Consider the following 26,782-nt stretch of genomic DNA (forward strand, 5'->3'; position numbering starts at 1 on the left):
CTGCAGCGAAACAGACGATTGTAACATTGTTTGTTTAAGTAGTCTAAACGTGGTTTAGATGAGTAATATTGTTTGTTTAAGTAGTTTAAACGTGGTTTAGACGATTGTAACATTGTTTGTTTAAGTCGTCTAAACGTGGTTTAGATGAGTAATATTGTTTGTTTAAGTCTAAACGTGGTTTAGACGATTGTAACATTGTTTGTTTAAGTCGTCTAAACGTGGTTTAGATGAGTAATATTGTTTGTTTAAGTCTAAACGTGGTTTAGACGATTGTAACATTGTTTGTTTAAGTAGTCTAAACGTGGTTTAGATGAGTAATATTGTTTGTTTAAGTAGTCTAAACGTGGTTTAGACGATTGTAACATTGTTTGTTTAAGTAGTCTAAACGTGGTTTAGACTATTGTAACATTGTTTAAGTCGTCTAAACGTGGTTTAGATGAGTAATATTGTTTGTTTAAGTAGTCTAAACGTGGTTTAGATGAGTAATATTGTTTGTTTAAGTCGTCTAAACGTGGTTTAGACGATTGTAACATTGTTTGTTTAAGTCGTCTAAACGTGGTTTAGATGAGTAATATTGTTTGTTTAAGTCGTCTAAACGTGGTTTAGACGATTGTAACATTGTTTGTTTAAGTCGTCTAAACGTGGTTTAGATGAGTAATATTGTTTGTTTAAGTAGTCTAAACGTGGTTTTGTAAGAAATTTGAGCAAAAAAACTGTAGTTAGTAGATATAATAAAAGTGTTTAATAATTCATAATTAACAATTCATAATTAGTCATAATCATAAGGGTTTTGCGAATGCATAATTAAGATAAACATAAAGTGATGTAGGAATAGTAGCTAAAAGACATGAAGCTTCTGCCAAGTTGCAGAAGTTTAACTCACACTGAAGGATTATTATAGAAGGGATTAAAACGTAACTGACGGTCATTGAATGTGTTAGTAAACTCAGGGACAGAAAGGCAGACAGGCGAATACACTCCTGGAAGTTAGCCAATAGGAATCGGGATAAACGGAAGAGGAGGTGTTTCGAACAGATGTGGGTGGTTTAATTTCAAGTCTTTTTTTCTCTCTCCCGTGAATGCTCGCAGAGGACAGACGTGTTTTATACCTGAGGAGCTGAGTAGAGTTTTTTGCAAATGGGGTTTTATTGTTTTAATATTTCATAGGAGTATGTACTCCAATGTTTAACTGTAATCGTACTTGCATCAGTGGAATTAAATTCCTTATAATTGTAAATCAGTTTTGGTAACGTTTTTAGCGCTGTGTGACTGAAAAGCTATCAGTCCACGTGTGCTGGCCTGCTCCACTTTCATTGTGAGGAGATTTTTCCCTCGACAGTTTAGACGATTGTAACATTGTTTGTTTAAGTCGTCTAAACGTGGTTTAGATGAGTAATATTGTTTGTTTAAGTAGTCTAAACGTGGTTTAGATGAGTAATATTGTTTGTTTAAGTCGTCTAAACGTGGTTTAGATGAGTGTAACATTGTTTGTTGAAGTCGTTTAAACGTGGTTTAGACGATTGTAACATTGTTACAATTGTTACAATCGTCTAAACCACGTTTAAACGACTTCAACAAACAATATTACTCATCTACATTCAAAAAACGATTCAAGCCCTTCTTAAAGGTGACACATTTAAATCGTGTTTGATTAATTTAAATATATCAAGTTAAAAAATGAACACATTTATATTTAATGGGTCTAACACAAAATGCATGAATACTTTCATTTATTTGATTTATTTAGGTCAGATGGTGTGTATCAACTCAAAATAAATGTGTTTAGTTGGGGGACTACCCCTTGCGCATGTACCAGAACACGTGCTCTCAGTCGTCTTTCCCCCCTTTCCGACTGCTGGGGTGGGCATTGTCCCTGTTGGGGTGGAGGGCTCCGACTACCGTGCTCAACTTAATGGAGAAACACTACTCCATTTCAGCACACCTCAAACCAAGTTAATGAAGCAGAAGCTGGAAGGCAAGAAGCTGCAGCGAAACAGACGATTGTAACATTGTTTGTTTAAGTCGTCTAAACGTGGTTTAGATGAGTAATATTGTTTGTTTAAGTAGTCTAAACGTGGTTTAGATGAGTAATATTGTTTGTTTAAGTAGTCTAAATGTGGTTTAGATGAGTAATATTGTTTGTTTAAGTAGTCTAAACGTGGTTTAGATGAGTGTAACATTGTTTGTTTAAGTCGTTTAAACGTGGTTTAGACGATTGTAACATTGTTACAATTGTTACAATCGTCTAAACCACGTTTAAACTACGCAGCAACTTCTAAAAATATAATGTAATATGGCCCACACTTGAAACTTGCGCTTGACTGTATTGTACTTCTTAGTTTCACCACTAGGTGGAGATACTGTGTTGAACAAGGCAGCTTCTCCACAAAATAAGAGCAATCAAAGAAACGTTTAGCCCCGGATGATGACACGTCCTACACTGGTGCCGAGCGAGAACAGACAAGCTGTGTGGAGTTATAACAGATAGGGCTCCAGCTATGAAAGGCGAGCGCAAGAGAGCGGAGGTGAGGCTATTAAAATGCTGCGTATCACCCACCAAGAAGCCCTCTGTGCTCAGACAGTCCAGCGTGGCGATGTGATGAACACGGTTGTGAAAACTGTCAACATAATTCGAGCACGAGGGCACTCTACGCAACTTCAATGTTGCGCACTTCCCCACGCAGTCCGAAGTCAAATGTGCTTTTCCAAAGGCCAACCTTTCTGCTGAAAGGGGGAAATACGTGTCCGTGATAACGTCTCTCATGACAGAACTCAGTCAGTGCTTACGTGGCGGCTGGTCAATAGAGGGCGATAGGGCGCCGCCCCACCTTGAGCCACAACAAATAAAATGAATAATAATAACAATAATAAACGATACAAATTGTCAATATTTGTGTTTTTGAAATATGGGATCACCCAGTAATATGTGTCAAATATGATATCTGCGGTAAATATATGCTTTTCCTGCATGTCCTCTCTGCGTGTGCACGTCTCAGCAGCTCTGTGGCACTGGAGAAACTGCCCAAAAGAGCAGTGAAGCAGTTTAGCCAATTGCTGATTAAAGATATAAATGTGTGACATACAATTTAGCCAATCAGCGCCCTCAAATAGATTCAGCTTGGGGCAGAATCGATTCGGGGAGTTGACGATCATTTGGGGTTCTGCCCCAAGCTGCGCGTTCCCGACCGGATGAGTCTCTACAGGCGGGCGCGAGCTCCAGCGCGAGCACTACTCCTCCAAGACCCGTTTGAGAGGAGAACTTTGAGGAGAAACTGCAGTGCTGATATCAGATCAACCTGACCTCACAATCAGACAGCAGACTAGCAGGAAAGGGAAGCAGCACATGAAGCTACCAGCTGTAAATAAGATGTCCTGACGTGTTTGTCAAAGTGTTATTTTCTGCTTTTTTTCATGTTGGAATAAATGTTAAATATTTAACTGCAAAGTAGCAATACGTGTTTGATACCTTCATTTATTTAGCATTAAATCATACTGGGATGTTTGCTGAAATTGATTGGATGTGGCACAGCCCTACCTAGAACATGTTCCACCAGCTGCCATGGCTTTCAATATGTTTCTCTCATTGAGAGAGACATCGAGCTGTTCTCAACTCCCTTCTATTTGAATAATGAGTGTTCGGCTATCACTGTTAGTGATAGGTATGTACGTGATGTATGTTTTAGAAGAAATGAGTGCAAAAAGTACGGTATGGATTATTTTTCATATTACGGTGTATTTCCGTTATCAGTACAATGCGTAGTACATTTAACAGTGACAAAATGTATTCTATACAAGAAATACATGCACAAATTATTGTTTTAGCTGATATTTGTATTTACGGTGTTTCACTGTCCGATAAACTGAATATAACCGATTTACAATTTACGGTCTCTTACTGTTGTGATTTAACAGTTTATCACCGTAAAATTCACTGACTTTTCTTACAGTGCAGGATCGCCGATCTGAGAGTTCTTCTGTCTGTTTGTTAAAACAAAAGATGTGCTGTTTGAAATCATTAGGCACTCTTAATTTATTCTAATTAAAAATCAGAGTATGAAGGAAATGTATTCCAATAAACTCATTTAAGGAGACTTGGAATTGGACTGACATTTTTAGCAATTGGCAGCTTTATAAAAGACCCATTTTGACAGCATGTTCAGGTGTTTTTCTTTTTTGTGTTTCTTTATTTAGTCTTGCATCTCTTTCAAGGCTTTACAGTAAAAAATAAAGCAATGATCACAGTTTCTTCAGATCGGTTTGTCAAGTTTTTTTAAACTTCACTCTATAAATAGATTAGAATATGACTTTAGCAAGATGGGACCCAGGAAGAAGTCTTTGTCGTTGACAGATTGTTCTTCTGACCACCTTTTGTGCTTCCCTTGTGTCGATTAGAAAGCCAGCCCTCGGTCAAATCCCGGATTAATTGTTCCAGGAACTTCCCCGCTCGTCCACGGGGAACCCTCCCACCAGACTTTGTTTGTTTTGGATCCAGCCTTTCCGTTTCCCCTCCGAGAGACCGGGTGGAGAGCATCTGCTTGCGTGGACCATCTGCCTTGGGACTCAGGCCAGAGAAGAATGAGGGAAGGAGGAGAGAAAACAAAATGGGTGGAGGGAGAGGTGGAGTAAGACAGTGATGGATAAACTGGGTGACTAATTGTGACGGAGAAGGGAAAGTCGTGGAAGGAGCATCATTGCTGTGGCGTTATGGGGACAGCAGAATGTGAGGCGTTTGTGTGTGATTGCTGAATGTTAAAAGAAGTGGCCCTTTCTTTCATGTTTATTTTTACCACCCGCAGTCTTGTTTATGCCACAGATTTGCCTTTCTCGGATGGAGTGCCAAACAGCCGATGCCAACTTGGCGGCACGGCTTTGCCTCAGCTTGCCTCAGTGTCTTTCTTTCTTTGTACGAGAGGTTGAACAATTGGTCTGGATCAGCGGCCGATTGGGCGTTGTACGAACCTTATTGATGCAACTAGGCTCCAGACACATAATGAGGGCCACTGTTGATACAGCTGATTTTGCAGCAAGCTGGAAAGTGGTATTCAAGTCATATCTGATCGGTTTTTGGTTTATTTCTCCACACAAAAGTTAAATCTTGAGTAATTAACGCAACACTATCAGCTTCTTTGTCAACGATACAAGACAGACGTACTGGGAGGAAAAATCTGTTACTGTTACTTAGAGGAAAGATTGGCAGATTAATCGGCTATCTCCCCCCCACCTCTTTAAGCAACTATGAAAAATGCCCATCTATTTTTAGGCTAAATAAGCCAATTACATATCTCAGTTCAGCTTGGGACAGTTGATTTGCTCCGTCTATTGTAATTTTACAGCCTGATGATGGTTGAAGTTTTATTGCATTTTTGTATTTTTCATTGATTACTACTTTAGCATTTAGCATTGTGGCAGGGTGATTTGTTCGTGACACACTGTCCCCCAATCAAAGCGTTGCAGGTTTTGATCTCCCCCCCCAACATTATTCTCCACTGTGCCCCATAAAATCTGACCAGTTATGGAACCAACATTAACGAATCAGCCGCATGTCGGGTAGAATGAGTCTTTCCAAGGAGTCCTTGATGAAATGGTGTCAGAGCTGAACATCACACAGGCCATATGTGGAGGCAGGCCCGGCATGAGTGGCCAACTGGACGGTCCGTCTGCCTTTCTTCTCATCCCAATATGGGGGGGAGTTTGGGCTTTAATCCCTCCAGAAGTACATGTGCTGCCAGCACCTAATATAGACGGCACAATGTATGTCATTCTGATGGGAGATTATGATGAGTAAAGCATGCAGACATGAGCCATATGCCAGCCTGAGTCCATCTTGTAAATTAGGGTCGACCTGAACATAGATTGGAAGTATAACAGCAGTTTGCATAGAATAGCAATGATCATCAAAAGGCACATCAGTTTTATCGTTTTTCAATGTTATGTCAACGAACGTTCAACCTTAAAAATCATGGAAGGAATATGTCCGCTGTATTGCAGCCGTGGCATCTGTGTAATGTGCAAGGCTGACACCAAGTGGTTATACAGAGAAAATGATGTCTCAGTCGTGAAGAATCCTCCCCGTCACACACGTATCATCCAGTCGTTGAGCCGTAAGCCTGCGCAAACTGGACAGATGTTCTTGCACTGTGTATTGTGTTATTGATTTGGCTATTTCCTTTGTCATAACAAGAGAGTGCCTCTGTACACACTTGTACCTGTTGTTATAGCCTATATATATCTCATGTGGCGATCAGGTCAGATGTCTGTCTGTGCATATCCATTTCAACATAATCTAACATGGCCAGACATGTGAAAGTTATTGACTTACCTGTGAAAACAAAGACCAGGTTAGGATGATGTACTGTAAGTGGTAAGTGATGACGCAGCTCTTTTCATCATAGATTAATATATCAAGAGAATATTGACCATTTAGGCTTTGAATTTGGGTGTTTTTGCTTCTAAAATGATTCATTTGTTGTTGATTGACAAAAAGAATAAATTAACTGCTTTGTCAGATTCTTTTTTTTTTGTTCTGTTTTCTTAGATTAAACAAAAAATATTTGTACACGTACATGGTTTAGTCATATTTTATGATTCCTGTGATGTAGTTGGCAAACATGTATTTCGGATTTCTTGTCCGAGGGGAGGTATTTACTCTGCCTCTGTCCTCTATACTTAGAAAAGGTACGGCAGGTAACTCTCCTGACCTTTAGTCCACATTAGTTCTGCGGCGGCAAAAAGAAATTGCCCTTTATTTGATGAACTAAAAAAATGAGAGCGTCCCCAGAGCAATTGAAAGTGACCTTACACCATAAAGCTGCTGATAGGCTGTGTGCCATTGTGTGCTCCACTGCCACAATGACACGCATCCTTTCACAGAAGGTGCCCCAATTCCCTCCAGGTGCTTGTATCGTCACCAGCGCAGTGTCTCCGTACACGCTGGCCGATAAAGGGCCAACGTTATCTTCAGATAACAGGCACTGCGGCTGAATCATTTACGGAGGCATTCCAACACATTGACTCAGGAAACGAAACGCACTCAGAGGGCAGGGAAGTGATAAAAGGTTTGACTCTTGTCTCTGGAGGTGTGTGTGTGTCGAAGTTTCTGTCCGATTTTCATTTTTTTATGCTTATTTTGTGCTTGTGTCTGTACAAACAAACTTTCTCTGAGCAGTATGTGCTGTGTTGAATTGCGCATACTTTTTTTTCATGTTTTTTTTTTCTGCTCTTAAAAATTGTCTGTTACATTGGCCATGATGCCAGAGTCAATTTAACAAGTGGAAGAAGGAGCAAGTGTGAGAGAGACTCAGGAAATGTGAACTGATCGACTGTCCGCACTATTGTTTCTCATTGTGCTGAGTTGCCTTCTCCCAGGAGCTTTGTCAACTACCCACTTAAAAAGTGCTGAACCCTAATTCGTGCCACAATGAATACTTGTGCATAATAATGAACAAATGCTGTGATTGACACGTAATTGTATCAGCAGGATTGTTAGGTGGGTATTTCAGCCTGTTTTTCATTATCTTGTGCGATTGGCCTTTGGAACAGAAGCTGTTGAGTCTTGTAATTTGGAGTTGCATTCTGAGGCTGCAGGACTTACAAACAACCAGGCTAGGTGCGGAGCTTCTCTTAGTGCAGTGTGACGCTAAGAAGTTATAGACGCACCGTTTATTTAGAAATCTAATCTGAAATTAGAGAAATTGTCTCATGAATGTGATTTGAAGTTAGCTCACGAATGAGATTTTGAAGGGCTTTAATTTTGAAACGCTCCATCAGAATGTCCTGGTTCAACTTTTCAATTCTGATGCGATAGCTGGCTGAGTATATCATCGGATACCAGTGTGTGTGTGTGTGTGTGATTAATGAGCTGTATGCCTCGCGGTTTGGACGGGACTGGGATCAGTCTTATGCAACAAGGCAACATCAGGCTTGACTTAAACATTGTCTTCCTAACGCTGTAAAACAAAAGTAAATATCGTGTTGTGCACGATATCCGATCGTTATTTGTGTCGGCATTGCCCAATATTAAGTATCGTATTGGAGCGTCCCTAATAGACTGTTTGTTCTGTAACTCTGAGACTCCTCTTGTCTTTCTCAAAGCCAGTGTGCTCCCTCCTAGCGGATTACTCGTGCCATTGTTCAAGAGATGGCAGCATCGAGTTCAGGTCAGAAAATAAGGGAACAACCACTGTTGGACCCCATTATGGAGCTCTCGTGTTTCAAAAACCAGAAAAAAAAAATAGATCCAACATCTACTGATACAAACTGTGACTTCACCAAGATGAGCCTACATCCCTCCTTTTTTAAATACTGCATTGCAGTGTATTTAATCGGCTGTTTCCCCTCATTCATTCTGCTCATTTTAACCACTTTTAATGGACAAGGTCACTGTGGGTGTGTGAGAAATTGGGAAGGGGAAGTGTGCTGGTTGGAAGGAGGCAGAGAGACAGCCAGCCTCGACGCACATAGCTCAGTGCGTCTCGTGTCTGGCCCTGCTGTGACCACCAACTGGCCGGCTACCGCTGAACCGTAGGGTTTCTGACCACTATGACATTGGAGCAGGGAAGGAAAGATGGCAGCGACAGCATCGGTTCATTTTAAGTTGTTTCAACAGAGAATAATGAGCACTCTGATTTATGGCTCCAACTTGTGTCATGTCTCTATAGGGTTATAGTGTGTGTGTGTGTGTGTGTGTGTGTGTGGGTGTGTTTAAAGTTTTACTGGGCTGACGAGGGTGAGGCAATCGTTTTTTAAAGTTTTGAAACTATAAATTGTAATGTTTCCCGCCTTTTGTTTTGGAACTCTTTGTGTATAACATTTCAACAAGACAAAAGGAGACCGACAGGGCAGACAAATCTGTGAATAAGTTATAATTTGGGAAATCCCCATGCTTAGAGTGAAGCTGTAGCATACCTACATGACAATAGTACACAAGTGTAGAAGTAGAAGATGCCGGGCTTTGTTCCAATGAGCCTGTTGTCTTGAATGTGTGTCTTCCATCATTTTTATACTGAGACAGCAAGGTTCTTGGTATTCCTTCAGCTTTTCTAAAAACACGGGCAACACTGAGACAAAAAAGGCCAGAGTCACAGGAGGCCTTAAAGGGACAGAGCATGTACTGCACATATGTGGGGAGTTCTGCTCGGCACATTTAATAAGGAGAACTTTGATCTTATTTTCAGAGGTTTGTCGTTTCTCCTGGTTAAGATGCCGACGTGCTGGTAATTACTGAGGTCTAGGAACACCGCTACAGCAAAGTCTAGTGGGGCAAGACACTCAATCTTTCAGACAAACGGATCCATTGTGAACAAGCCAGCACTTAAGTGATGAAATGAAATATAAAACAAACACAGTGGGCGAGTCTGTATCTAATGCAGTTTTTGGAGGGAGAATGTAATAGTTTCCAATGCTTCTCCATGCTGAACTTATCTTCTGTGAGTGATGAAGTCAAAGCCTTGACGCCAAATACTTACTATGTACTTATAATATGATAGAACGTAATATAACATGATACAACGCCACATGAGCTGGCTGTCTGAATTGATTTCAGAATGCATGACGGAAAAGTGCCTCTGACTTCATCGATAGGTGTCCGTAAGAGGAACGCTGAAGATTTAAGTGTGCGTCTCAAAGCACACAGCATTTAAAAGTCTATGTTCAGCAGCTAATGTGGTGTTTCAGGGATTTTTCTTTCATGGATTGACTCGACAGATAATCGTAACTGATTGGATGGGAAGTCTAATCCACCCAACGGTCAACAGCATTCAGATTTGCATTCTGTTTACATGGGTCTCTGTGCTCAACTGTAACACGTTCAAGTAACTGAAACTATCGGATCTATCTCTGCACAGCTATTCATGTTATGTGCATTTAAATGCGAGCTTAAGCCCATTTGGCCGAAGACCAGGGGACAAGTCGTTTGCATATGATATGGATATGTTGGTCTTTCTAACTGCTGCTGTCGTGGGGCCTATAGTGGCTGTGAATTGTATGACAGAGATTTATTATTTGTCTTCCATTTGATATACATGGAGGCTGTATTCTTTCTTTTTGAAATAATTACCATCAGTGTGTGTTTGATTCACGCTCCTTATAATTAAGCACATATCTCATTTTGGCCTTTTTTGTAGCTGAAAAAATGTAGTAAATTAATCGGGCACAAAAAAGATGTTGCAAACACGCCAGCTCCCTCTTCTTACTGAGGGCTGGCAATTGTTTTTTCTCATGAATTATGATAACTTTGGTCCCTTCCACCAGTTAGTAACATTTTTTTCCCAATACCTCCTAAATCAATGACATTCCCATGAGCCTTAGCTGTACTTTGAGTGTAGTGCTAATGAGTGAACGGTATGATGCAAACACTCTAAGCTAAAGGTGAACATCAATAGGTTAGCATTGTGTTAGTATGCTGATGGAGGCATGAACTCAAAGGGCTGCTGTGGCTGAATAAAGCACTGCCTGGCTATATCACACCACTGTGAATGCAGAGCCACCAGCATCTTTGACGCTCTCCTCTTTCTCTGATACTTGACTAAAATCACACAAAATGGTCCTCTACCTTGAAGCAAAAGCCGCATTGTCTTCCAGCGGTTTCCTCTCTCACTCTTTCTGCTTCACAGAGCGGTTCCCGCTCTCCTCCTCCTCCCACCCCTGTTCACACTCTGTTGATCAGCTCAGGAAAGTGCTTGTGTGAAACCTGAGGATCACTTGCAGCCCGAGGAAGCAGAGAGAGCGTGCACATCGTGTTTTTATCCTGCAAGGTAAGATGATGCTCAGAGGAACAATTTACAGCAGTTAGCCTTCGCACTCGACCTCAATTTCTGTGCATTCATTGAAGGATGTCAATTTGCGATGTGAGAGCAAACCCAAAAAAAGTCCTCCAGTCAGAGCAGGTGATGATCTGTCGATGTTTGAAACTTTTGCTCTTGGAATGGGACCTTCAGGGGGGGACGTAACACTGACTGAGGTAGGGTGTCACGAGGTCGTGTTTTATTTAGTCATGTCGTACAAGTTTATTTTACTCTGCGATGATTATCTGGACACACTCGGGATGTTTGCTGGTTTAATTTGACGATGTGAGTCGGCAAAAGGATTGCAGGTCAGTTTGCATGAAGACGGTCGACCTGGTACTTTTACCATCGATAGTCCTGGAACAGCTGGAAGAATAACTTTCCTCCTTGAAACAACTGAGGACGCATAAGATAAGTATTTTAAAGGGCATGCTGAAATGTCTTGCATTTCATTATGGCCATGCATAACTGGCAAAAAAAAAAAAAATTAGCATATGTTCTCAGGTGCATTGCCTGGACTTGACAGTTTGTTTTGCATGCTGCTGTGGCTATTTGTGTTTAGATGTTTACCAGAGGCAGTTAAGGGGTCATTACTTTAAACACGCAGTTCTTTGAGTAGTACCCAAATAATTAGGCCTGTGTTCTTAGTTTAGTCAGAGAGTCTAGATTGTTGTTCCCAGGTCCCTGTCCTTAAAGAGAGATTACCGGATTAGATAAAGATGAACAAGAAGAGAATTTAGAGGACTTGTTTTGGCTTGTAGTGTCTTTTGTATGATTAATAGGAGGGTACCTTGGCTTTTAGATTGAAGGACTAATACACAGTTTTTCCATGGAACTAAAGAGGCAGTTCAGTCTGCATGGAAGCAGGATCAACTCAACCATTGTTGGTTTGCACTTGGAACTAATCTGTTTTATCTGATCTATAATGATCTCTATTGTTTGCTGCAAAAGGGGAATAGCTGCGTTTTTAGGGCTGTGTGTAGTCGATTATCCTTTTGCACGGACAGCAGGGGTGGAATATCAGCCTTGTACAGAGGAAAAGAAACATTTTCTGAGGCTAAGTACTGACATTTTATTTAATTATTAAGCGTTCTGTAGAAACCGGTGCCTGGTGAATTTATCTATTTCAAAGGGCAAATTAGAATCTAGGGTCGATAATGTATTTATCACATATTAAGTATTATTGATTCCATAAAGTACTACAAGTGAAAAATAGCATTTACTCTCTACTCTCCAAAAAAAAAAACGATTTCCTAAACGTAGTCAAAAGTAAGTGGAGAGTTACAGAACTAAGTCTGAGAAATATTCGAAGTACAGTGTGCACTTAAAGAGGACTGCAAAAACCACTGTGAGTAAACTAATTACATGCATTTGAGATTGGATTTGACCAGGGGTCTCAGACTCGCGGCCCGCGCGCCAATTGCGGCCCACGAGCCGATATTGTGCGGCCCCCTGCCTAACATAAAAGTGTAACGTGAATGCGGCCCCCGCGTTTTTCCCACGCGCACCTTTTTGCCGAGTTGTTGCGCGAGTCGTTGTGGGCGTTTTATATTTACAACGTGAATTAGCGAAACTGTCACTTGGGTGAAACGTGATTCAGGAGTGACACCAAGTGGAAGGAAAATATAAAATATCTCACCCAGCCCCAGTCATGTCTTTCTCAAAACCTGCCGTGAAGAGAAAGTGGGAGACGGAATCTTTTTTTGTTGAGCACCGGGGCACTGCGACGTGTCTTCTTCTATGCACAGAGAAAGTCGCGGTACATAAGGAGTACAACCTCAAACGGCATTACTCAAAGAGACATGCCGAGGAGTCTACAAAATACCAGGAAATGAGCGCGAGGCCCGGGCCGGCGATCTTAAAACATGTTTACTGAGGAGACACGATTTTTTTAACTTGGTGAGTGAGATGATCGCCAAGGCGGGAAAGCCATTCAAAGAAGGCGAGTTCATAAAAATGTGCATGTTACAGGCTGCAAGTACTCCTTTGATGTGCAAGATGCCCCTCCTGTGCTTCAAATGGAGCTCATTGACCTACAGTGCAATTCTGAACTCAAAGCCAAGTTCAGGGAGGTGAGTGGAATAGCAGACAAGCTTGGACAACGTTTGAGAGAATTGCCCCCCACCTTCCCTGAGCTTTCCAGGATGTTCAAGCGGACCATGTGCCTTTTTGGGAGCACATATCTGTGTGAAAAGCTCTTCTCAACCATGAACTTTAATAAGTCAAAGTACAGGTCCAAACTTACTGATGAGCATCTTCAAGCCATACTGAGGGTCTCAACTGCTTCCTCCCTCAAGCCAAATGTGGCTGAGCTGTGTGAGAGGAAGCGCTGCCAGGTAGCAAGGAGTAGGCAAGAGAAGCCTATGTTCTGAAGAACCGTTCATGTTCTGAAGAACCCGTTCATGCTCTGAAGAACACGTTCACGCTCTGAAGAACCCATTCACGCTCTGAAGAACCGTTCACGCTCTGAAGAACCGTTCACGCTCTGAAGAACCGTTCATGTTCTGAAGAACCCGTTCACGCTCTGAAGAACACGTTCACGCTCTGAAGAACCCATTCACGCTCTGAAGAACCGTTCACGCTCTGAAGAACCGTTCACGTTCTGAAGAACCGTTCACGCTCTGAAGAACCGTTCACGCTCTGAAGAACCGTTCACGTTCTGAAGAACCGTTCACGCTCTGAAGAACCGTTCACGCTCTGAAGAACCGTTCATGTTCTGAAGAACCGTTCACGCTCTGAAGAACCCGTTCACGCTCTGAAGAACCGTTCATGTTCTGAAGAACCCGTTCATGCTCTGAAGAACACGTTCACGCTCTGAAGAACCCATTCACGCTCTGAAGAACCGTTCATGTTCTGAAGAACCGTTCACGCTCTGAAGAACACGTTCACGCTCTGAAGAACCGTTCATGTTCTGAAGAACCGTTCACGCTCTGAAGAACACGTTCACGCTCTGAAGAACCGTTCATGTTCTGAAGAACCGTTCACGCTCTGAAGAACCGTTCATGTTCTGAACTGTTGTTAATGAAGATTGGATCAGTTGTACTTCTTTTTGGAATACTTGATGCGGCCCAGCCTCACCCAGACTCTACCTCCAGCGGCCCCCAGGTAAGTTGAGTTTGAGACCCCTGGATTTGACAGTAACACTCTAGACATTAACTTCTGACGAGACAAAATGCAGCAAAAGCCCCGGAGTCCAGAATGAACTCCATCATCGCCATATAAAACACATTAATGTGGTATTGGTCCTCCTCCTACCTTTATAAAAGGAACACCAGAGTTTTATGATTTTTTGTTTTTATGAACGCGTTGAATTAAGCCCCCTTTCTTAATCAAGGAAATAATTAAAAGTTTTGTCTCTGAAAGCAGATTCATGAAAACTCAATTAGATATTGACATTAAAAAGAAATGTGTACTCTAATTATTAATGATTTAACTTGGTGTTGTGCACATAAACTGTAGGTTGATATATTTTAAATCATGACGATTGGAAGGCTTTTCAATATGGCTTTTTTTCTGTCTTGTGTAGCGTGCACTTAATTTTTCCAAAAATATTTCTAAATGCAAAACCTTTTCAGTTTCCTTTGTTTTATTCATAGCTCAGTGACATGTCAAGTATTACCATAAACCTGGAGTTTTTACGTGTTGTTCCGCATTGATATGGCTCGTTAGATAACTGGGTTGTGTTCAGGTGTTATTTAGAATGCTGTTAAACAGTCATGGATTTCACTGTAGGGACTAAATGACATCTGCAATGACGATTTTTCTGCAGGGGAAAAACAACAATAGGACTGTAAAACAGCTGTTCTTCATGAATATGAATAGCAATATTATGCATATTCATCTTTCTTAGTAAAATATGAAACTTATATATGTATATACACACACACACACACAGAAACATTATAGACGCCTTATGGTAGAGATCCTTCGCTGTACTTCATATTTACTGCCAGGAGAGGGCAGCAGGCTACAGAACAAATGAATGATAACCATGCTCATATGCATCGTTTCCTGCATTCAGAGCAGTTTATTACCAGTGCCTTTTTATATAAGTGTTCCAATTTTAAATATGAAGTAAATTAACGTGATTCATATGGTCGTGACAATACAACATCGGATGTAACATGTACATCATTTGCTGCAGCGATGCCTGAATAACACTGAAAGAACACTAAGCCTGCAGACCGATTTTACGTCACGTGTCCTTTTATCACTCTGATAGTGATACTGTCATAAATTCTGCGAGTGTCTGCACTGCAGTAGTAATTCAGTTGGCCCCGAATGCACTCACTGTAGCTCGGATGCGTCTCTTGCTGATGGATGGTCGACTCTAATTCTGCTTTATGATTGGACATTCAAGACTGAGCACAGCACGTATCAGTGTTCATCAGCAGCCATCGTGGGATCTACCAATTTGTTTTATTTTCCCCTTATTCCAATAAGAACATGAGTATTTTATGCTGAAGACATGATGGAGAGCTCTTTGATTGGTTTATGTGGTATACATTGTTTGTTGTTCTGTTAAAGGATTTGGTATTTCATATTTGACATGCATTCATTCCAGAAGAACATGCTGCTCAATGGGAAATCGGTGCAGCGTCATTGCATTCCCACCTTAGGTCACCACCAGCTTAGGACTGCCTATCAGGGACATGTCCTTCAAACAGCACAGAAATGGCCTGGAAATCTATTTATTCACTGTTTTGGCCAAGTTAACAGTAATGTTACCTCATGAGGAAGTTTTAAATGTAAGGCTGCATGTGTTCGTTCATCAATTTCTTTTGTCAGACTAACCCCTCTGGCTTTTGGGAATTCTACACACACACACACACACCAAGATGTATTTGATAGTTTGTTCGCAGTGTGATACCAAATCACATGATGAGATGTACTGCTGAAAGGACCCTTAAACCTTGAGAAATTATACTAATCACCATGCTGCTCTACTTTGGAGACAATGTTCAAGATCATCAAGAGAGTCCTGGTGTGTGTGTGTCCTTGATGAGAGAGCTTCTCTCCAGTGCTGTATAGCAAGCAGGATTCTTCTGAATGAGAAATCACAATTTGGCCTGTTTGAGGTCACATGTCTGCTTCCGATAAAGCATCTCAATTTTCATTTTAATCTATTCTCCCACTTGGTCAAGAGTGCAGGCCTCTGTAGATCTGAAGTGGAAAGGGAAAAAGGCAATGATGGATTAAAGGGGAAGTTAAGGCTGCATGCAGCCTCTCAGATTGGAGAAAATGGGAAGAAGAGAGATGGCGCTAGCTAGTACCTGTGACAGCCAGGAAGAAAATACTGCACGTTGTTTACAACTAAAGGGATCGGAGATGACGAGAGCAAATTTGTTGAAATGCAGTGGCCAGCGTGTTTCACATCTTTGCACATATTACACATGCATAGCCTCGGATGTAACAGCAAGTTCATTATATTCCATTTATTTATTTATTATTCATGTATTGTAGTGCAGAAAACAAGTTTATGATCATCATTGCTTCGACCTGAACGGCAGAAACGTCTCCCGCCGGTCATCGTGCGATGCAGTCAATGCTCTGCCTAACAATTCTATAAATGGCTCAAATAACACTCACACTCCAGCCTTGTCAATTGGATACAGCTGAATGAGATGCTGGGTGGTTCAACACGTGACGGTGTGCTGGTTTATTGCTGTAACCAAGCCGGGTCCTTTTGTCCAAGCTGTACCAGGAACTCCTTCCACACAACATTAATTATGCAATCGTTGAGTGTTTTTCCACAGACTTGGTAACTCTTAGTTTCTGGGAGGGGGCCATGTGTAAGCATATGGACTGCTTTATCCCTGAACGAAAAAAAAAACAACACACGAAAAAACGAGTCTTTAACTTTTATAGTTCCATGACAGCCACTGAATGAACCCTGCGGTGAGATTGTTGTCTGAGCAAAATAACTTTGGGTTTTGGAATTTCCTCACATTGCAGAGACACAACCATCAATTGAAACATAAGATCAACAGATAAATCAACAATGGAAAGTAGAAGTTAGAATATCTTCCAACAGGTGCTCTCTTCCCTGAAAAACACACCATGGAGCTTTGACGGTTCCTAATCTCGCTGCAGACTACAACATTAGTTTTGGAAAAGTTGGTGTGAGGCTGTGAAGGTCATTAATCATCAACCTCTTCTGCGTAACTTATCCTGCACTTGGCCACCGTCTTGTCCTCGCACGCTTTCCTTTGTCCTCTTGTCTGCTGGCGATGCAGCCGTTTGCCGGTAACCTACTTCAGTCAAGTGTTTGTATCCCGGCAGCGGCCCGGGCCCCCTTCTATAAATAGGTTCCCCTGATTGATGCCCGGTACAGTGAAACCTGGTAAGGCCTTTGGCTGCCGCGGGGCAGAAATGACTTTCTTGTGTCTGTGTCACTCTGCTTTAACGCACCTGTCCCTGTCGCGGTCTAATTTATCTCCCCTGCCTGTTTGTCAGGCAGCATCCGAGCAGCAGGCAAAGGTTCATTGCCAGGCCTGAGAGTCCGTGCAAATTCAATCCCATCCCCATGGGATAGCGTCTGATAAGGTGTGATGTATTTCATGTTCAACATAAAGGATAGGCATCTCCAGCCTATTGTAATGAGGTATTTCGGGATACATTAATGCCTTGAGTGAAGGTATTTTAAAGTAATCTGTAGCATTTGCACATTTCCTCATTAAAATAACACAATACATGTCAAATGTGTTCCCAGTTCATGATATTTTTACAAAGCTTTTTTTTTTAGCTTATGGACTCGTCTGGAAATAAAGTTGAATAATCACTTATAATTAATTAATTATAATCCCCCACACACAGAGATACTAACAGTTTATGTTTCCTGCAGCTGATTGGCATGAAACAAAGAACTGTATCATAAGCAGCAGCAGGAGGCTTCAGAAAGTCAGACTTTCATCATCTGCAAATCTAAGGATAGCGATGTCATCATGCAGTGTTTTCGAGCACATGCCCAAGGTTTTTATTGCTGCTTCGATCAATAAAAAACCTACTTTAACAGGCAACACTGCAGACTGGCTTCGGATATCTTCATCGCAATCTTTTCTCAAGTATTACTTTGACTCGAATACAGATTTTTTTGCCATGACAAACATGTCACATGCTATGTCAGTGACAAGTATAGGACAAGGTGTGGCCGCTGTCCCAGATGGCTGCAGCAACCTGTCACTGTCGGAAGAAAAGGAAATGAGATTGAAGTCCTACTGGGAGCATCCCACTGAAACAGTGCATGTGTTTGCAGAATGGTGTTTGACCGTATCTCAGAAGTGCACATTGGAAACATTTTGACATTTACATGCCATTTTGTGATGTAAAGTTGCAAGCAGATTGTCATTTTGGGACCGTTTTGGATAGTTTTATAGGCATGCTGTTTAATTGTCATTTCCCTGAGGAATGCATCTTTAAAGGAGTGTTTATTCTAGCATGTTGACTTTAGCTGTTCCTCAAATTTTCAGTTTTACCAATAGTTGTTACTGGTAATGTTCAAAGAGAAGTAGTAGATTGATTATTCTCTTGTATGAATGTACCAACAAGAAACTGATTCGCAATTTTGAATGCGCTTTATTAAAGACCTTAGCGGAAGGTTCGGAAACAAACCTCCAGGGAACTTTAGTCGAAGTTACTTTCCTTAATTGCTGCCAGACTTAATTGGTAAAAAATAAGTAAATAGCAAGAGTCCACAAACTGAGCAGGAAAGACCAAAGCATGAGTTGGTATAATGTGAGATGGGAGACTATCTGAGACAAAAGTGCAGTTAAAAAAACATTCCGGAAAGCTTTGAGAGCGTAAAGGCCTTTACACACCAGGGTGGTGGCGGTTGTGTTTTGAGCGATTTTATTCGCACATAAATATATATATTTTTTAAAACTGTTTCTATCACAAGTACTTTAACACAGAACGTGCTGGTTTTCCTGGAGCAATGCTCATTTTTCTTAGCTTTCGCACTGCGAATAAAGCCATCAACCAATCGTGTTGTGCACAGCAGACGTATTCAATACACGGAGGCTCTGTGGTCTGAACTGAGACGGCAAACTTGATTACTCCTTTCAACCTTGACTAATGCAGCACATGCCAGATCCACTCCTTCTGTTCGTACCTTTCACAGTAAAAACTCAGACACTGCGTAAATATTTGCCAGTGGGATCTCAAATTCACTCAATTCATGCATTTCACCAAAAATAAACTGAATAAAATAGCTTACAGTAACTCAGGCTATTCAACAGTTTACTTCAGAGAGACTGCCAGACGCTGCTCTGGCTCAATAGGATTCAAGAAGACAGTCCTTTGCCTGCGTAAATGTATTTGAACCTTTTTATTTAAAAAGTGCTGCAACTGACAGTTTATTCGTCCTGCCCCCGATGTGTAAAGGCCTTCCAGAGGTTTTTAATGCTATTGCCGTTTGAATACTCAGTTTTATGTTCCATTACCCTGCAGTTAAGCCTGTGGGACAAGTACGCAGGGTTAGATACTGTGGAAGTGGAAGCAAATCAGACCACTGCAGCCAAGAGAGACATCTGCGAGCAGATACATGGTGGAAGGTGAAGAATAGAACACAGACAAATGAGAAGTTGAAAGAGAAAGTAGAGATAGTAATTAGCAGGAGAAATGTTGGCAGGAACAGATGGGGACGAAGACAGATGGCCGAAGGTGGAAGCTCTGTCCGAAAAGTGATATTTTACAGCATAACTCTGTCTGGCTGCAACAGAATGAAAACCTGCTCCTCTGAGACAACAAGAGGACATTTTTTTTAACAGCCTGGAGTCTGCTGCAGCCGCACTGCTAAACCTGGACATGTTTGACAGTAACAGAGTCTTTTCCTGTTTACCATGTTCATCTTAGATGAGTTTGTCGGATGCTAACATCAGCTGATACAGGGCTACAGGTTTGTTGAGATATTTCAAAGGCTAACTGGAACATGTTTACCTGCTCGGAGCACAAGAGTTGGGATCACCCACGCTTAGTTCTCTTGGAGGCATGAATATGTACAAAATGAAAGAGCAAACCATACCGTAGATAAGATAAGGGCTACGGCGCTTAGCGGTAAAGGGTTTGATGAAAAAACTTTCATATTCCTTAAAGGTGGGTGCTGAAAGAAACAATGTTCTGATACCAGTACGGAAATGACAGTACATATTGGCATTATTATTATTATTGGAACATTTCAACCAATACTGAGCGCTATATTGGAATTGCATCTTAGCTTCTAGTCAGACTGAAATGATCAGTTTCCCTTGAAACGCCAGCCAGTGCCTCGTGGCTTGAATTACTTGTGCTGTGAAAGAAAGCTCGCTCTGTTATCTTGGTGTCATGGTGAAGGTCCTTTTGCTTGCTGTACAACTGTAAATTGGTGTCTTATTGGTAGCATCGACCCAATCCAGAACACTCTTTTTCCATGGTATGTCGAGGTTTTTTTTCACTTTCACAGAGAAGAAGGTTAGAACTTTCTCACCCATGCAGCTACACATTAAGGGCAACCTCTATCTAGTTCATTCTTACAAATAAATGTTTTTTTATGTCTTAACCAGTATATTTAGAAGCTCAGATCCGACCCTGTAAAAGTCACTCAAATGCTTCTAGCTTTAAGATCAACTTATACTTTTTGTGTTCATCCTCATTGTTGTTTTCTAAAACTTATTATATCATGTGGGTTTTTGTATGTGAAATTCATGTCATCAATGATAAAAAATAAACATATTTGAAATTTGGAGCACTTTGAGCTTGAAACTATTTCCGTTGCTGCCTTGCTGCGTTCCGTTGCTGCGTTCCGTTGCTGCGTTCCATTGCTGCGTTCCGTTGCTGCGTTCCGTTGCTGCGTTCCGTTGCTGCGTTCCGTTGCTGCGTTCCGTTGCTGCGTTGTTGCACTGCGTTGCTGCATGCCGTTGTTGCGTTGCGTCCGTTGTTGCGTTCCGTTCCATTGTTGCTTGCTGTGATCCGTTGCTGCGATTCGTTGTTGCTTGCTGCATTGCCGCGTTCCGTTCCGATGCCGCGTTCCGTTGCCGCGTTCCGTTCCGTTGCCGCGTTCCGTTCCGTTGACGCTCAGGGAGGGGGACAGTGGAAAGAAGACCTGGCAACCCGGTCCCTGGGTATAGGCAGAAGAAGGGTGGTGTAAGGGGACAGCGAAGGGACAGACGGTTGAATCCGGCCAGGAGGTGGGATGGAATACTGTGGAATTGAAGGGAGGAAGCGAGAGTCGGCATCCTGTTGCCGCTATGGAAAGTTGAGTTTGCCTGAGGTAGTGGAAGGGGATGAGAGGTGACGCGTGCGGAACTTGGGGGTGCTTGGTGGCGTCACGGTCGTTGACGTTACGCCGGTGTGTTTTTGGATGTAGGTACGTTTGTGTTTTTTGTTTTGTTTTTTAGCCTGTCTTTAGGAAAGTTGTGAGGAGTTGGCACGGTTTTGCTTTGTTGCTTCCATGCTCTTAGCAGGCGGACTATGGTCCAGTTGGAGATCTCAGCTGGTGCGTCTTCGATAGGGGACCTGCTGGAGCACGGAGGGGTTAGGGTTAGGGCTTACCCCAGGCTGTTGTCAGCAGGGGGGGGAACTGCTGAGATGGACGGGGGACATCGTCGGGCGGTGGCAAGAGCACTTTGAGGAACTCCTAAACCCGACCAACATGTCCTCTGCAGAGGAGGCATCGCCTGAGTACCTAGGGGGAGGCTCACCCATATCCCTGGCAGAGGCCGCTGAGGTAGTTGGGCTGTCCAGGCTGACACGCCTCTTCAATGTCGCATGGGGTTCGGGATCAGTGCCCATGGACTGGCAGACCGGGGTGGTGGTTCCCATCTTCAAAAAGGGGGACCGGAGAGTGTGCTCGAATTACCAGGGTATCACACTACTCAACCTCCCGGGGAAGGCTTATGCCAGGGTGCTGGAAAGGAGGCTCCGACCATTTGTCGACCCTCAGATTCAAGAGGAGCAATGCGGATTCTGTCCCGGCCATGGAACAGTGGACCAGCTCTTTACCCTCGCAAGACTACTGGAGGGGTTCTGCGAGTTTGCCCAACCAGTCTACATGTGCTTTGTGGACTTGGAGAAGGCTTTCGACCGGGTCCCTCAGGGGTTCTTGTGGGGGGTTCTGCGGGAGTATGGGGTGCCGGACCCGTTACAACGGGCGATCTGGTGTCTGTGCGACTGCAGTAGGAGCTGTGTCCGCATTCTCGGCAATAAGTCAGACACGTTCCCGGTGGGTGTTGGCCTCCGCCAGGGCTGCCCTTTGTCACCGGTCCTGTTCGTGACTTTCATGGACAGGATATATAGGCGTAGCCTGGCGGCGGAGAACGTCAGGTTCGGGGGTCTCGGGATCGCCTCTCTGCTGTTTGCCGATGATGTGGTCCTGTTAGCCTCCTCGGACCATGACCTCCAGCATTCACTGGGGCGGTTTGCAGCCGAGTGTGAAGCAGCGGGGATGAGAGTTAGCACCTCCAAATCTGAGGCCATGGTGCTCTGCCGGAAACCGGTGGATTGCTCCCTCCAGGTGGGGACGGAGTGCCTACCTCAAGCGAAGGAGTTCAAGTATCTCGGGGTCTTGTTCACGAGTGAGGGTAAGATGGAGCGGGAGATCGACAGGCGGATCGGTACGGCTGCAGCAGTAAAGCAGGCAGTGCACCGGACCGTCTTGGTGAAGAGGGAGCTGAGCCGGAAGGCAAAGCTCTCAATTTAAAAGTCGGTCTACGTTCCTACCCTCACCTATGGTCACGAACTCTGGGTCGTGACTGAAAGGACAAGGTCACGGCTACAAGCGGCCGAAATGAGTTTCCTCCGTAGGGTGGCCGGGCTCAGCCTTAGAGATAGGGTAAGGAGCTCGGTCATCAGGAGGGAACTTGGAGTCGAGCCGCTACTCCTTCGCGTCGAAAGGAGTCAGCTGAGGTGGTTCGGGAATCTAATCAGGATGCCTCCTGGACGCCTCCCACTGGAGGTTTTCCAGGCACGTCCAACTGGGAAGAGACCCCGGAGAAGACGGGGTGACAGGGAAGTCTGGGTCAGCCTGCTTGGCCTGCTGCCACCGCGACCCGACCCCGGATAAGCGGAGGAAAATGGATGGATGGATGGAACTATGATAATGAATGAAAGATGCCACAAAGCTGTTGGTCAGTTTACAGTAAAAGACCTGCTGCCTCTCTAAACGCTGGAGTCAAACAGCAGCTGAAAGACAACACATCATGAAAAATTATCTTGTTCAGTGCTTGTGCAAATATATTTGGGTATCTGGATTATGAAATAAGACATTCAGACAGTTCTTTGTGGGCCGTCCAGATCAGAAAACATGTGATTCAACAAGCCTTTCAGATTTGGCTCCACTTGCACATGCAGGTTCCTCAGAATAAACCGCCCCCATCAGAGTATCTCCACCCACGGCTTGAGAACTACCTTCACAACAGTGCTGCATATTTACCTCATGAGCCAATCAGAGCAGACTGGGCTTTACAGGAGGGGGATTTAAAGGTACAGTGCGTGGCATTTCAGGGGATCTATTAGCAGAAATGGAATATGATGATTATGACTATGGTTTTATTAATGTCTTCATTAGTCTAACACTATGTAGAGTTATTAGTACTTTGGTAGCATTACATGCTCATCAATAAAAAATACGTATTTATTTTCCTCTTTGTCTTTGAATCCGGTTCCAACGAGCAGACTGAACAGTGTTTTTGTCTGAACAGGGGGCGCATACAGTATATATTTGATCCTTCTCACCATCTCTGGGATTCCTCCTCCACATTTTCGCTTATTTTTTATTGCACCACATTTCACTCAGCTGTCTAGTTCTATTTACATCCATGTTCTGACCCTCCTCTTCCTGTCCACAGTTTACCAGGTGGAGCGATACACACTTAGGGTCATACAGAGAGGCCTGATTGTTATTTTATTTTGATTGTTCGTGGAGCCTTAGAAGAATACATTTTTTATAATGATTAATATTAAGAAAATAATCCTCTTTAATGTAGCACACAGTACAGTGGTATGTCTCTCTACTGCAGCTTGAACTGCAGCTGAGTATATTTCAATCAGGAGAGACTTGTTTTCTAATTTAACAATGATTTATTATACAAGCGTCAAATATGAAAGTGCAAAGTCTTTTGGCGATTGGACTCCATCCTGAAGTACTATCACTGAGGGTAGGGATACAGAGGTCCAACAGGCCTAATCCCCCCTCAAGTCCAGACACTGGTGGTGGTGATGAAAGGAGTTGTTGCAATCTGATGATGAATCATGAGCCTGACTGTGATGCTGACTGGAGGTGACTGGGGTGGCATCTGCTTAACGCTGAAATGACAACTGACAGCAGCAGAGAGGAGAACACTTTAAAGTTTGACATCAACAATCTGATTGGCTTAAGGAAACTGTGTGCCTCTCAAACAGGTTCACATGTTTGACTCTATAGGTTTGACTCACAGATTTGACTCTATAAGTGGCAGTGAGCATGTGATCAAGTTTCCTAAATAGGATGTAGTGTCACTCTTTGCCGGCCAATCAAACAGTCTTGTGAGTGAAACATGTAGAAGGGATCTAGATTGTTCTCATTCAACACAAGAATTTGAACACAATGACATCTCCAGAGTTTGTCTTCTATCTGACATGTTTGTTCTTGGGGAAAATGGGTGAGTTGTGTTTTTTGTGATTGTAGTTTGGATCTTTTAAAGTGTGTGAACACTCCTCGTGACATTGCTGCTGATGTGTTGATTCATGTTATCATGAAGTGTATTTGCTTCGTCTTTCCTATCACTACAGTTCAGACGACGGATCTGAATCTCTCCTCGTCTGTTCATCAAGAGAATAGTTTTCTATCGGTTCAAACTGGGGAAAACTTGACGTTGCAATGTTCCTATGAAGACGTTTTTGCATTAAAGCTTTACTGGTTTAAACAGATTATTGGACAGAAACCACGGCACATCTCTACCTTCTACAAGTACGACACAAAAGCAACTTTTCATGATGAATTCAAGAATCCACGCTTCACATTGGACGCTGCATTCGGTAAATATCACTTGAGGATAACAGATCTGCAAATTTCGGACACAGCTACTTACTACTGCGCAAGTAGCTATACAGTCGACTTGGATTTCAAGGAGGGCACTACTGTCAGTGTAAAGGGTTCAGGTTTCAACGTCCCAGCTTTGGTCCATCAGTCAGCACCTGAGAGCATCCAGCCAGGAGGCTCTGTGACTCTGAACTGTACAGTTCACACTGGGACCTGTGACGGACAACACAGTGTTTACTGGTTCAAAGACTCTGAAGCATCTCGTCCAGGACTCATTTACACCGATGGAGGCAGGAATGATCAGTGTGAGAGGAAACCCAACACACAGACTACAACCTGCCGATGAAGAGCCTGAGTCTGTCTCATGCTGGGACCTACTACTGTGCTGTTGCCTCGTGTGGACACATACTGTTTGGAGACGGGACCAAGCTGGACTTTGAGGGTGAGTGACTTGAGAGGTTTTGTTATTTATTCATATTCATATAGTTAGTATGATAGGCAATGTACAATATCTGTGAAAATATATATATTGTCTTATTGTCAGCAATCAACTCGGGAAGATTCATGTTGATATATCTATTAGTTAACTTTTGTGTCTCCTGTTAAGACTTCAGCTCTGTAATGTCTCCTGGTGTCTGTCTCTCTACAGATGAGGAGGACTCTCTTGTCTTGGTGTATTTCTTGAGTGGCGCTTTAGCATTCACTATCATCCTGAGTGTCTTACTGGTGTTCTTACTCTGCATGATGAACAAGAGAAACCGCTGTGAATGTACAGGTACTGTAACTACTATTCTTTGTGGCTGACAGTGTGTGCTCACTTAACACGGTTTTATAGCGCGGGGCACTTTTTATTCTTTTTCAGAGTCTCATGCAAGATGTTCAGCTCCCACCACAACAAATGCAGAGGTATTTTTTATGCAGATGATCTACTGTTTTACCATTCAAACATTCAGGCACAGCAATGCTTCTGGACACCGTTTTTATATGTCTCTCAAGTACGATATTGTGGTTTATATTTTGTTACCAGGGTGAACGAAATGAAGAGAACATCCATTACGCGGTTGTAAGGGAACACAGGGTCAACAGCTCTAGAAGACAAAGGAACATCACAGAGACTGAATGCACGTACTCAAGTATAAAGCAGTAGAAGTGTACATGCTTCCAAGTGTTTCCAAGCAAACCCATGAGACACTGAGGTCGTCTTATCATTATGTCTTTCTTGTGACTATGAGTTGAAGCAGCCAGTGTTACTCCTTTCCTAAGAGATGTGTTGATTCAAACTGTTACTTTAGGGCTTTGGTTTGCATTGGCTTGGACTGAATTAACTGTATTTAACGGGAAACGTTTATAATGTTCAGTTCTCCAACAAAGTCATGTTTTTGCAAATCAGATAAATTTACACCATATGCTTCATGTTCATGCTTGTATGAAAGAGAGAACTGTATGAATGCACGCTGTTTCATGAAAGGAAAAGAGGAAACGGAAAGGAAAAGACAGAGAGAAGGTATGACGGAGAGAGAACAGTTACAGGACAAAAAGCAGGAAACTGACCGTCAGAACGATGAGTCGAGGCAATTTAAAGCCTTAACGTCGTCTCATTGGCACAGCAACCTTTAAGACAACCTTTTTTGTTGCGTAAGTAAACCTTAAGACCGAATAAACCTACTTTGGAAGTTTATTTTCAAAAGACAGTGGATGCATGTAAGGAGAGGAACCTGACACGTCATCCTTGACACGTCCAAAACTGATGCTGGAGGGTGTCTAGAGTGATTGAGAGAACTTGTTGTCAAGACATTTATCACCAAAATCGAAAAAGAAAAAAAACTGGACTGATTCCAACATGCATTGGCGATACACTGAATCTTTAAGTGGATACATCGGCTTCAGCATTTGAAGGCCCTTTTGTTAACAGGTTGCTACTGTGAGTCGAATCCTCGACAAACTGACAAAGTTATACAAAAACATGATGACACGTAATTCTGTCCACCGATCAAGCTATTTCACTACT

The 26,782-nt window shown here is 42.7% G+C and overlaps 1 pseudogene across 1 annotated transcript; it reads left to right on the forward strand.

Moving 5' to 3' along the window:
* Window positions 1-21,408: 21,408 nt before the first annotated feature.
* On the forward strand, window positions 21,409-25,224 carry LOC306796842 (annotated as a pseudogene). Its single transcript has 2 exons — window positions 21,409-21,483; window positions 24,662-25,224. The product of its transcript is annotated as an uncharacterized misc_RNA (transcript).
* Window positions 25,225-26,782: the final 1,558 nt, after the last annotated feature.

Source organism: Melanostigma gelatinosum (genome assembly GCF_949748355.1).
Source record: "Melanostigma gelatinosum genome assembly, chromosome: 23".
In the NCBI taxonomy this organism is placed as follows: Eukaryota; Metazoa; Chordata; class Actinopteri; order Perciformes; family Zoarcidae; genus Melanostigma; species Melanostigma gelatinosum.